Below are 12,678 nucleotides of genomic sequence, written 5' to 3' on the forward strand. Positions count from 1 at the left end.
GTACACGCATCTGTGTGCTTGTGTGTGTTTAAATCTGTGCACGCACGTGTGTCGTCAGTGTGTGTGCGTGTGTATCGCACACTTGAGTGTGACATGACACCTTCTACCCTTGTCACCGTGTGTGGACACAGAAAGACCTGGATGACAGCCGGCTATGCCAGTTGCTTATCCCTGAGGCCTGCCGTGCATGCTTTCTGGGCCTGGCATTCCAGTCTGTGAAGTGGGAGGATAAAAGCCAGCAACATGAGGAAACCACGGGCGACGACGTGCCTGTGGCTGGGAGCCTGGCTGGGAGCAGCCGGTAGAGCTTGTGCCCCCGCTGTGGGGAGGCAGGGACCCCAGTTCTCTTCACCACCGCACCCCCAGCCTGAAGCTCTGGAACCCCAGCTGCGCGGGCCGGGCTGTGTGTTCTCGGTGTGGCCCAGTCACGTGGCCTCCGGTGCCCGGAGAGGCCAGAACTCAGCAGAGCTGTTTATGCTACTGCAGCTCTTCTGCTCAGGGCAAGAAGTTACTACAGGCCTGAGGTCTGGGGCTCCAGAGGCCCTGACTGCGCCCACGGGTGACCACGACACTGTCACTGCGATGTGAAGCTGCCACCTGTCCCCTGGCGACGGCCTCCAGGGTTCTCCACGTTGGCCCAGACCCGGACAAAGAACATCCCACCCCCATTTTGCACACCCCCCCCCCGCCCCCCGCCCCAGCTCCATCAGATAAAGCCAGAGGGTTCTCAGTAACCACGGGCAAACCAGAGGCAAGGAAATGGAGCATTTTCTCTGTCTCTCTGTTTTCTGATTAGTCACTCCTGGCTGATTAGCACGTGATAGACGGGACAATAAAGCTGGGAAAACATCCACTGCCTGCCTGGAGTCCCAGCCACAGGCATGGCGAGGGCCTGGCGGAGAAGCAGGGAAATGGGAAGGCACGTGCCCAGGGCCACGTTGCGCCGGGCGTCCAGGCACACACCCCAGAGACAGGCGGGCACGCGCCCCAGAGACATGCAGGACACGCATGGCAGGCTCGGGAGGCTCCGGCTCGCCCTTTACCTCCACGCTGTCTGGAAAGAGTGATTTCACATCGTGGTCATTTGATGACTAAGGTGGATTTCCCCCATCCCCGGGGGAAGTTGTCGAGGGGACCCTGGGGACGTTGTAAGGGCCGGTGGCAAAGCTTCCCGAGGTGTGGCCGGGAGCCCTTGAGCAGACAGCTGCACCGACGCAGGAGAGGAGCCCAGCTGCTGCTACGTAGGGGTGTCCCGAGGTGCCCGTCGGACGGGGGAGGTCGTGCGTCGTAATGAAGAGTCCCCGACCCCAGGGCCTGCCCAGTCCGGCAGGAGGACCCTGCCCTACGCGGGCAGCGCAGGGCTTCCCCCACCCAGCGACATATCCGCGCTGTGCCAGGCTTCTGGGGTGGGGAGGGCCCTCCGCACGGTCCTTTGGCCCCGGAAGTGACTCACGTCGCTTCACTCCATGCATTCCGCTGGACTCTGTCACTCAGCCGCAGCTTGGCTTCAAGGGGGCAGGAATCTTCCCCTTTCGGGTGCCCAACGGAGGAGGGGGGAGACCAGGACCCTGGGGACGTTGGACCCCTGGACCCCAGGACCAGGACCCTGCCATCTGCCTGCCCCAGATTATCACTGGCTGGGGCCCAAGAGCGCCCTCCTTTGCTGTTCTGGTTTCGTTTGGCCACTGTGACAAAATTCCCTTACGCGGCTTAAACCCACTTACATCTATTGTCTTGTAGTTCAGGAGGTCAGGAGTCCAACGTGGGTGCCCCAGGCTAAAGTCAAGGTGTCAGCAGGGTGTCCAGGAGAGAATCCGGTCCCTCCCTCCTCCGTCTCATCGGCCTGCCCGCACTCGGGCTCGCGGTGGCATCACCCTGACCCCTGCCTCTGTCTGATAAGGAGCACGCGGTGACGTGCGGCTGCCTGAATGATCCGGCGTCATCTCCCCAGCTCGGGGGGTCATGACCCCGCCTGCAGGGACCCGTGTGCCACATCAGAGCACACACTCACAGGTTCTGGGGGTTGGGGTTTGGGAGTCTTTAGGGGACCATTACTCTGCTGACCACAAAGGGCCAGCCCTGGGAGGAGAAACCAGGTGTCCCCACCCCCACCCCACCCCCTGCCTCCTTTGTTCTTCCCTCGCTCTTGGCTTCCCAGCTCCCCAGCTCCGTGCTGGAAGCTGGGGACCACCAGGTCCTTTTCTCCCTGGAGCCAGCAGCACCTCCCAGAGGGGCATCTGGTGTGAACAGGCCTTCTGGTGGGCACCTTCTGGGGCTGGGGTGGGGGCAGGCAGTGCCTGAGCAGCTGCGATCTGAGCAGTGAGCAGGGCTCCGGGCAGTGAGCTGGGAAGCATGTTATGCAGAGCGCTTCCTTGGCCGCTTGGCTTCTGGAGGTGGCTCCTTGCTGTAGTCTGCCCTGATCCCCGTGCCTGCCCCATTTGGGGCCCACCCACCGCTCCGCCCACCACTCTTCTGGGAGGTGGCAGGGGGCGGACTGCCTTCCCCTCATGCCGGTCCAGCTTGGCTGCAGGAATGTGGGAATTAGGACCCGGGACCTGTTGGCGGAAGCCCCGGTGGGAAGCTGGGCGGACAGGCTGGGCTCACTGTTTGTGCTGGGGAAGCGCCCATCCCTCGGATGCCTTCCTCCTCCTCCCCCGCCAGGCCAGAAAGGGGGATTGTCTGCCACTCCTCTGATGAAGAACAGATACTCCAAACAAACCCCGCTGCTGGTCCCGATGCCAGCCTCAGACAGGGGCGACTGTGCCGTGTGGCGGCTGCCCCCACGACGGCGGGTGAGGCTGTTCAGGCTGAGGGGAGAGTGCGACCTCTAAGTACAGCCTAGAGATAGAAGCTGGACACGCTCCACCGCCTCACACACACCTTCCCTCTCAGCCCTGTGCTGTGCCCTTGGCCTTCCCCACTCTCCTGTGCCCTCGCCCCCTGCCAAAAGCTCTAGCGGTGTGGCCAAGATTCCTCTCTGGGGTGGAAAAATCAAAGGAGGAGACATGAGCTTCTAATTAGCAGAGAGGGACCCGTGGCCAGTGGAGGGACCACCCTGGGCTTCGTGTGCTGCAGCGTCCAGCGGTCTTTCCGTCTGGTGCCCACACTCCTCAGCCTTCAACACTCTCCCAGGCACCAGAGCCAACGTGCAAGTGTTCCCAGTGGGCTGTGGACAGAAAAGTAATTTTCCACATCAGGATCAAATCCCCGCCAGGGAGGCAAGGACTGGCAGGCGTGATGTGGCCCCCTGCACTTTTCCACTGGAGGCATTTAGACCAACTGCCTTTAATTAAGTTGATGGTTTGTCTTCCTTGCTTAAATGTAGTAAGGGCAGACACTCTGGAACACGGTGGGTGCCTAGTAAGTGTGCACTGCGTGGAGCCTACCTTTCCTGTAAGAACTGAATCTTATCTTTGAAATGCCAAGTGTGCCTTTTAATGTTCGGAGAAAATAGCTCCCTCTCTAAAAGCATTTCTGCCTGTTATTCTGTACTGAGCTCACCAAATGGAAGAGGACGCGAAGGAGCAGGAAGTCCTTCTCCAGCATCAGGAGAGGATGTGTTGTCGACTCGTGATGAGAAATGAGGCATCTTTTCTACGGCGTCCCACAGCTGTGTCCAGAGCAGACATCAATAATCAATCACTGCTCTCCTGTGGAGCCCAGATGCCCGCTGCAGGATCCTTCACAACACACTCCAGGCAGTCACCACCAGGCGCATCAGATGTTTGCAAAATCCCAAATGGACAAACATCTCCATGTAATCTAATTCATCTGTGCCCTACTTCCAAATTTCTACTTCCTGACTCAGGATGGCCAACGCACTTTCTCGTTTTCTTTAATCATCGACTTCAGTAGGTGTCTTTCTTCCCCTGGCCACTTCACTGACCGTGTGACCCTGGTCCAGGTCGCTTTAGCCTTCTCGTGGACCACAGTTCCTTGTTTGTAGAGTGGAAATAATTATAGCGTCTGGCAAGACTCCCTGACACCCAAACAAAGCTTAGTGCACTTGGCACAGTACTTACTTGCCAGCATCTAATGGGCACTCAGGAAATGAGAGCAATTTTAAAAGACATTTGTCTCCCCACCTAAATCCTCAGCAGATTGAAGCCCCAGCAGCAGGTGGCCCTGGGCTGACACACCCGAGGAGGCCCGCCCATCCCGGATCTCTGGCCAGCCCCGCTCTTCACACCCCTGCGGCGGGCGGGGGCACCCTGTCACCTGGATGCCACACCCCTGCCTTCACACCTCCTGGCCCAGGGAACCACCGCGCCCCTCAAGATTTCATTTCTGGTCTGCCGCACCCAATGCAAAGCCAGGGGCAAAAGAAAGCCAGAGACGTACCCCCCTACCGCCTTGCGGAAATCCACAAGAAACATTTCCGATGTTGTCATAGGTATAATAAGCAGCAGGCAGCACTGAGGGATGGGAACACGATGGAGCAGCTCAGAAAAACATCCCTCTTGACCTTTTCTCCGAAGTGGTCTCTTGCCTCTGGGGAGATCGAGGTGCCCTGGGCTGAGATGAGGACGTTTTCTCCTTCCTGACTTACCTTTGGGGAGCAGACCTTTACACCCTGGCAGGGGACACAGGGAGATGGGGACCCCCCCAAAGACTTGCCGACACCACTGCCAGGCCTCCCTGAGAGGCGGCCCCAGGCAGATTGGAGCAGAACCAGCAGGCCCCAGGTCAGGTCGCCGGAACAGACGGGCCTGCCGCCCTGCACGGGGGTGGGGGGGCCCCAGGCGGCCAGCCAGGGCCGGGGCCCCTCTGTGGCCCACGCCGCTGTTACCGTGCAGCGGCAGGCGTGTCTCCTGGGCAAGCCTGTTTCGTCTTCCTCGCCCCGGCTGGGAGCACACAGCCTTTGCCGTGTGTTCCCCTCCCATTCCGATTCTGCCCGGCCTGCTGCGGAGCCGTGCGTGCCCGACTGTCCAGGTGCTCCCACAGCCTCCAGTCTGCATGCTACACATGAGTCCGCTGCTTGCCCCACGTGGCTGAGACTGACCTCAGAGACGTGAAGCCACTTGCCCAAGGCCACTCGGCTCCCGGGGCGCTAGCGCAGGTGCAGGGGAGCTGGGGTGCCTCCTTGGAACACATCCTGGACCATGGCTGGAACTTCCCAAGTTTGAGGAACAGAGCGGGTGCCAGAGAAGAAACTTGAAGATTAATAAGAGGCCAAAAATGTGAGCTCCGGGAGGTAGTTTTGATGTGGGTTAGGGTTGACAGAAGGGCTGTGTTCTTGGCCCTCTTCTCCAGCTCCAGGCATGGCCTCAGGAAAGTTGTCCCCACGCGCAGACAGGGGCTCTGAGGCCCTTTCCTGCCTTAATGCATCCAGCCTCACACTGAAGAGTCAGGGACACTCCCCAGGGCCAGGTCCTCCGTGCGGAGTGGGGCTGGTTACCCTCTGCCCTGATTGAGGTGCCAGATTGCTGCCAAGTGGTTCTGCCCACTGAGCCTCAGTTTCCTTGTCTCTAGAGTGGGTCAGTTATAGTGTTGCCATTGGGGGCCACAGAGAGGGTGGCCGGAGGTTAAATCTTAGCAGACAGTAGGTGCTTAATAAGCAGGAACTCCACTGTGGCTGCCATTGGCTTTCCTCACAACTTGAGTACGGTCCCACCCAATAGAATCACCACCTTCTCTCTCATTAGCCTCTGTTTTTCCCTAAAAACCGCAGACCTGGAGATGGGTGGTGATGGGTCCTGATCCTCCAGCTGGGGGCGGGGGTGGGGTGGGCTGAGAACGTCCCCTTGGCATCAGAACTCGGGTTCTGGAGTCACACAGGCCAGGCCAGCACCTGTGTGACCTCGGGTGAGTTGGATCAGTTTCCCTGCGGTGAAACGGGGGTTGGAGCGGGGCTGGTTGTGCTGTTCAGCACCTATTCAGCCCCGTGAGGGTGACTCTCAGCAGGCAGTTGCTCTCTCGGTGGGTGCTGCTCTGTGACTCCCCAGGGGTGGGTGTGCTGGGGACGGGGCGGGGGAGCCTCTCTCCCACTATCAAGAGCCCCTGGCTGGCAGTGTCAGCCGGGCCGCCGGCCCCGGTCGGTCTCCTCCAGGGGGCCGGCCGCTGCCTGGGGCCCTGGGTGTCCGCTCTGGCGCCTCAGCCCTGCCCTGGGATGCGGCCTCGGCCGGGAAGTCCATGGCCGGGCCGGCTCACCTGGCCGCAGGTGGCCCCAGCGTGCCCTGCGCCTACGTCGCTGGGGCGGGGATGCCCTGGGGCGCTATTCCAGGGGGAGGCCCGTTGTAAAAGGAAGTCAGTGCAGGGTGCGTCCGCTTTCTGGGCACTATGAATAATGCTGCTATGAACAGACGTCCAAATACCCACGCAAGTCCCTTCTGTGGATTTTTGAGAGCGTATCCCAGTGGAATTGCTGGGTTGTGTGGTGATTCCATGTTTAATTTTTGGAGGAACCACTGATCTGTCTCCCACCTCCCCAGCTGTGTTTTGTAACACAACCCTCTGTCTTCCCAGCACTTGCTACTTTCTCATTTTGATAATGGCCATCCTAATGGGTGTGAAGTGGCGTCTTGGTGGTGATTCTGGTTTGCATTTAGAGAGACAGGGTGGAATCATGGGCACCCCAAGGCATGATGATGGGGGCAGAGGGTGGGGCAAGGGGGGTGCCTGGCGTTGAATGAGGAGTGACCGTGTCATGGGGGCAGAGTTCCAGCTGGGAAGACTGAGAAAGTTCTAGAAGGTTCTGGAGACAGGTGGATGGTGGTGGTTGTGCAACAGTGTGCCTGTAGTTAATGCTATTTAAAAATGGCTAAGATTATAAATCTTAGTTATATATATTTCACCTCAGTAAAGAAAAATGGGATGCCCCACGGGAGAAACCCAAATTCGAGGCCGTTCTGTAAAACCCCTGAGCAGTGCTCCTCAAGCCTGTCGAGACCTCAGAGACCAGGCGTGTGCCACACGTCCAGACCTGAGGCGGCTAGGGTGAAAGGATGTGTGTAATCCGGGGTCCTGGCCGGGGTCCCGGGGCAGGAAAGGAACCTTGGGGCAGGGCGGGGGCGGGCAGCCAAGTTCAGGTAAAAGGTCAAGTTAGCTGGTAGTCATGTCCCAGTGCTGGCTTCTTGGTTGTGATGAATGTTCCATGGGTGTTAACATCTAACTAAAATCGTTTTAAAATTTTAAAAAGTTGTTATAAGTGGGGAGGTGTCTGCTCTGTGTGGGTCTGGCTTCCAGGAGGAGAGACGGTTAAAGTACTGCATTGCCTTTTGGGGCGAGTATGGAGGGACGAGTGTGGGGGCAGAAGGAGCAGCAATCACGGGGGGCTCAGAGTGCAGCCCCACAGTTAGAATCCCCAGAGAGCTGAATTCCGCAGCCTCAACTGCTTCTCCACCCAAGAGAGTATTCTCGGTCTCTGGAGCTTGTTTTTTTCCCTTGCAAGTGCCAAAACCCTGTTCGTTATTTCACTGGGTTCTTAACAACTTTTTGATGAGAGACATATTAATATATCTTTTGTTACTCCAAACGTTACTCACTTCCATAACAAATCTCAGGCCTTAAGTGTTTCTGCAAAACCCCCCTGGTCAATAATGTGTTAATTGTAATACCTTGAGTATTAGCTTTTTTCTTTGAGTGAAATGCCTTTATTTATTTCTTTTTTAAATCAACTTTTACAGCAACACACACACAATCAGGCAAACAAAACACTTGCTTATAGGAGATAAAGCAGAACAAAGTAAATAGAAATTACTCGGACTCCCACAACCCAGAGATAGCACGGTTAATATTTGGGGGAATATTCTTCCAGGCTTTTTTTTTTTCATCTTTAACCTTTCCTTGGATCCCTGGGAGATCCCAGTCCTCTTTCTGGGTAATCCTCGTTATGCTAAAAACCCAGGGAACTTTCAGGGGCTCTGGGCCCTGTGGGTTCAGCTCTGCAGGCTGGGACAAGCAGCACCACCCACCAGCTGGAAGTTACCTCTGACCCGGGAGCTGGTGATGGGGTGAGGGTGACGCACCCTCATGGGGGAGCGTGGGGGATGGGGAGCGTGGATGAGCAGGCCGCCTGGGCTGGTGAGGGACGCGGTCCCCAGTGGCGCTGACCCACACCCTGTCTCTCTGACCGTGACTCCATTAGGTGGCTCATCCAGGTGGAATGCGACATCTGTATTTTCATGGCTGGCATACCGCACCTGACGTCCTTGGGGTTCATCACGCGTCTGAATCCCTTGCTCTTCAAGGCTGAGCTGTTCCGCCGTGAGCAGAGACCGCATTTCCTTTACCCGTTCGTCCTCCAGTGGATACTTGGGCAGCCTCTGCCTTCTGGTTACTGTGAGCAGTGCTGCCGTGAGCACACGTGTACACATGTCTCTTAGGGATCCCGCCTTCACTTCTCAGGGGCGTGTGCCCAGAAGAGGGATAGCTGGAGCCTCTGAAAATCGATTTCTCCTTTTCTGAGGAGCCTGCATCTCCACTGCCCACCACAGTGGGCAGAGGCTGGGGCGACTGCTCAGCACCAGACCACGCTCGGGACAGGCCCCCACTGCAAAGGGCAATCTGGCCCCAGATGTCTCCAGATGGAGAAACCCTGGGTTGGAGTGAGCAAGGGGAACAGAGACACAGAATCAGAATGAGGGAGGCGGTGGAGGCGGAGGCGCGCCGGCCAGGCAGGCTGCTGTGTCCCAGGGAATAAAGTTGGTAACCACAGCAGCGGTTAGCATTTACTGAGCTCTCCCTGGATGCCAGGCCCGCCCGGCCGGGAAGCACTTTGTCGTGTGTTCTCACTTAAACCCGCGGCACCGCAAGGGTGGGTCCAGAGCGTTGAAACGGGGCTGCACACAGAGGTTCTCAGCAACCTGAACCTGCCTCCCCGCCCGCTACAGACACGTGCCCTCGTGACGCTGGTCCCCTTCGGCGTCGCTCCCCAGGATACTTTGTCCTTTCGAAAGCAAGGCGCAGACTCTGGCGGCCACGTGGGCAGATAAGACAGCCATGTAAACACGCAGCCTTTCCCGGTGGAACCCGCTTGCCCGGGTTCATGAGGGATGGGGTGTGGTTGCATGGCAGCCGGGCCTGCGAGTGCCCTCTGCTGCCATCCCGCACAGCACTCCCTCCTTTGCGGGACTTCCAGCTTCTTGGCACCCAGAGGCGGGGCACACTGGCAGAGGAGAGGGTGTCGTCCCCCCGTGGGTTTTTATTAAAGGGAATGCCAGGCCTGGCCGGGTGGGCCAGGTGATGTGACATCAAACCCTGACATGGGGTGGTTGGGTTTGGAGTGAGAATGATTCCGCAGCAGCAGAGCACGTGCTATGCGCCGGATATCTTAACGACACTTCTGCTCAACTTTATCTGCTGTGTGCCTGGCCAGGGCTGCTTCAGGCCCGGGAGACACAACCGTGAGCGTGACAGGCAAAGGTTTTGTGTCTGTGAACCTTACATTCTGGTAAGGAAGGGGAGAATAGATGTGTGAACAGGTGACACGTATCTCAGGTGAGCATAGGGGTTTCGAAGGAGCCAACCTGGGGCGGGGGTGGCGAGGCACTGGGGACTCAGGTGTCCTTTCGTGGCACCGGTACATGTTTAGCGGGTGTGTGTGTACACAGCACATGCCAAGGCCCTGTGGCAGAGTGGGATTGGCCGGGGTGAGCCTTCGGGGTGGAGCAGAGTGAGCGAGGAAGAGGGTGGTGTGTGCTCAGCCTGCAGAGAGTGAGGCCGGCGGGTCACGGAGTGTCTCACAGGCAAGCGCCAGGGCTCTGCGTTTCCTTCCAAGTGAGAAGGGAGCCTCTGGGGGCTTCTGAGCAGAGGAGGGACACAGCCTGACTTTGCCTTTAAAATCCATCCCTTGGCTGCTGGATGGAGGATGGGTTAAGCCTCCAGTCCGACAGAGCGCCACTCGGCACAGGTGGCCATCGAAATGTAAGTGGATTGAAGAGAAATGCAGTTGCAAGTGCAGCTCCTCCGCCACAGGGGCCACGTTTCGCGCATCTGGTAGCCAGCACAGACACAGAACGTCTCTGCCGTCACAGTCAGACCATATGGACGGGGCTGTGGCCGGGGGTGGGGAGAGCGTGTCTGGGGGCTGCTGTCATAACCCCAGGCGAGGCCCTTTAGGGCCTCTGGGGCCGGGCGGTCTCACTGCGCAGGGGCCCGTGGCAGTGGCCACCGAGCAGTCCTCCCGTTTCCCTGACGATGCCCTCTCTCACCACAGGCGGGTTGCCCTGCTGGGCCCCTGAGCACCTGCCTGGCTCGTTCCCCTATCCAGTGTCAATTCTGTGCCAGCGTCGAGGGGCACAGAGTTCATATTTCACAATAGTTCCACGAGGGAGGGAGGTATTTCCCCCCTTTTCCAAATGTGGACACTGAGGCTCAGAGAGGTGCAGCCACTTGCTCAACGTCACACAGCGGCCAAGTAGTAAAGGTGGGATTTGGACTCCAGACCGTTGGAACGCAGGGCCCGTGCTCTTCCTAGAATTCACTGCCTCAGCCTGAAACGCGGGGGCAGGGCCTCCCTCAGCTGGCGGCGCGCTGTTCAGCTTTTCATTTCAGCCTTTGTCACGGCCAAGGGTCGAGTGGGCTGGAATCCCACGTGCCCTGGCAAGGAACTGACCCACCCTGACTAAAGGGCATCTTGTTCTTTGCACAAAGGCGTCCCCAGCTCGCCCGGCCATGACCCGTGCTGACTGAGAGGAGGGTTCATTTTCCAGTTCCCACAGCCCAGCTGGCACCCTGGACCCGGGGAACTGGCGAGAAGGAAGCAAAGCCTGGAGGGCGCCCAGGGGGAGGCTCCCCCAGGGTATAGTCACACCCTCGGGCCCTGGGGCCCCCAGCCCGGGTTCAGATCCCGCCTCTGCATCCCCCGCCTTTGTGACTCCAGGCAGACCATGAATTCTACAAGCTGCAGTTCCCCGTTTGTGGTTAACGCGGGAATGCTGGTGATAACCTCCTCCTCTGTCTGGTGGGAAATCACTTTGCCTCTGATGCGTGGTCCGCGCACAGCAGCCTCTGCCTCGCCTGGAAGTGTGCTGGGAACGCACACGCTCAGACCCTGCTCGAGCCTGCTGCACAGTGCTGGGGGGTCTTCACTAGGCACGCGGGTGACCCATAAGCATTCAAAGTTAGCAGCTTGGGGTGAACCGGACGAGGTGATTGTGTAGCAGCGAGAGGCAGGCACATTCTGCCTTTGTCCGAGCTGTGTGGTGTCGGGCTGCCTCTCTCATGCTCTTGTTATTCCCGGGCTTCATGGCGCAGAGATGAGGTGCCCTGGAAAACAGATCAATACCTAGAAAAGTCTCTGCCTTTGGCCCCGCTCCCGCTGCTATCTGGCCGTTTACCTTGCCTGGGAGAGCCAGGCTCCCATCGCAGACCACAGGCTGGAGGCCGACCAGCCCTGCTGTGACCCGGCCGTCTCCAGCCGGCAGAGTTGGCGCCCAGCGGATGCCGGAGCCGCAGAGCCCGAGCCTGGGGCCCGGAGGCCAGCTGCTTGGCCTCCCTCCTCGCCCCAAGCCGGCAGCTTTCAGACAGATGGACATACGTGGTCTGAGAGAGCTCGGGGTGGGTGGGAGAGAAGCAGGTGGCTGGTACATCACAGCAGAGTCCGGGTCTCAATTGGGCAGATGGGTCTCCCGAGGGAGAAGAGAATGCGACCCCCACGCAGGAAGGCTAGTCAGCGGCTGATTGGGGCACTTCCCTGGGAGCCCAGTGCTTAAGACCCCCCTGCGTTTCCACTGCAGGGGGCGCGGGTTCCATCCATGGCCGGGGAACTGGGATTCCCACATGCCACGCAGCATGGCCTAAAAAATAAAAAGTAAAAAAAAATAAAGTCCTCACCACTGGCCCATCCGCACTGCCCCCCGCACCCCCACTGAAGCCACCTTTCTTGGGGGGGTGCTTCCGAAGCTCTCTAGACAGTCAATTTAAAAGCATGTGTATACATAGGCGCGGTTAAAAATAGAGATAGATCTTTGTGGTGGGTGCGTGTTGTATATTTAATGCTCTCAGAGCAGAAGTAAACCATAAAGCTATTAGAGAGGAATCTCGTCTCTGCGTCCTGGGGTTCTCAGCCCCTTCCTGGAATCTTTGAGGGTCGCTGGGGAGGGGTGGAGCTCAGGGAGCCTGTTACAGGAGCGTGGCTCGGGGGGCTGCTGGCGGCGTGCCGGCGGCTCTGTATTTCAGACGGGCAGGCCCAGGCGGGCCTGAGGCTGTGGCCCTGCGAGTCACCCCCTCTGAGAAACGCGGGGCTGGGGGAAGAATCCGCACTTGACAGGTGACTGATGAAAGGAGGCAGGAGCAGAGGGAAGAGTAAGACTCACACATGGTGTTGGATGAGTGTGCGGACCGTGAGTTTGCAGCTGATAACGTGCCGAAGCAAAGCGGGGGAGCACGTGTGTGGGTGCACGTGTGCAGGTCGGGGTTCCAGGACGATGAGGGTGGAGCGGCGGCCTCCCGCCTGGCTCGCACGCAGGGACGGTACTCTGGGGGGCCCTGTGAGGTCTGGCCGATCTAGGAGGGAACACAGGACATCCAGCTGGTGGCGGGCTCAGTTCCGGGAGTGAGGCAGCAATGGCACGGTCACCGTGGGTGGAGTCTGCAGAAAGTCCCTACTTAGACCAAGGTCGGGGCAGCAGGTGAACTTGAGGCCGGAGTCCGTGCCCCCGCTGGGTGTGCAGGGGGTGCGTTTGGCTACGTGGCGGACCTTCCACACGGACACTCGCACCTTCGGGTGCCAGCGGG

The 12,678-nt window shown here is 58.8% G+C and overlaps 1 protein-coding gene across 1 annotated transcript in view; it reads left to right on the forward strand.

Annotated features, from left to right (window-relative positions):
- The window catches only part of CMIP (c-Maf inducing protein), a 212,911-nt gene that overhangs the window by 87,689 nt on the left and 112,544 nt on the right, over positions 1-12,678 (forward strand). The window lies entirely within an intron of this gene.

This window comes from Bos javanicus, chromosome 18 (genome assembly GCF_032452875.1).
Source record: "Bos javanicus breed banteng chromosome 18, ARS-OSU_banteng_1.0, whole genome shotgun sequence".
Taxonomy (NCBI): Eukaryota; Metazoa; Chordata; class Mammalia; order Artiodactyla; family Bovidae; genus Bos; species Bos javanicus.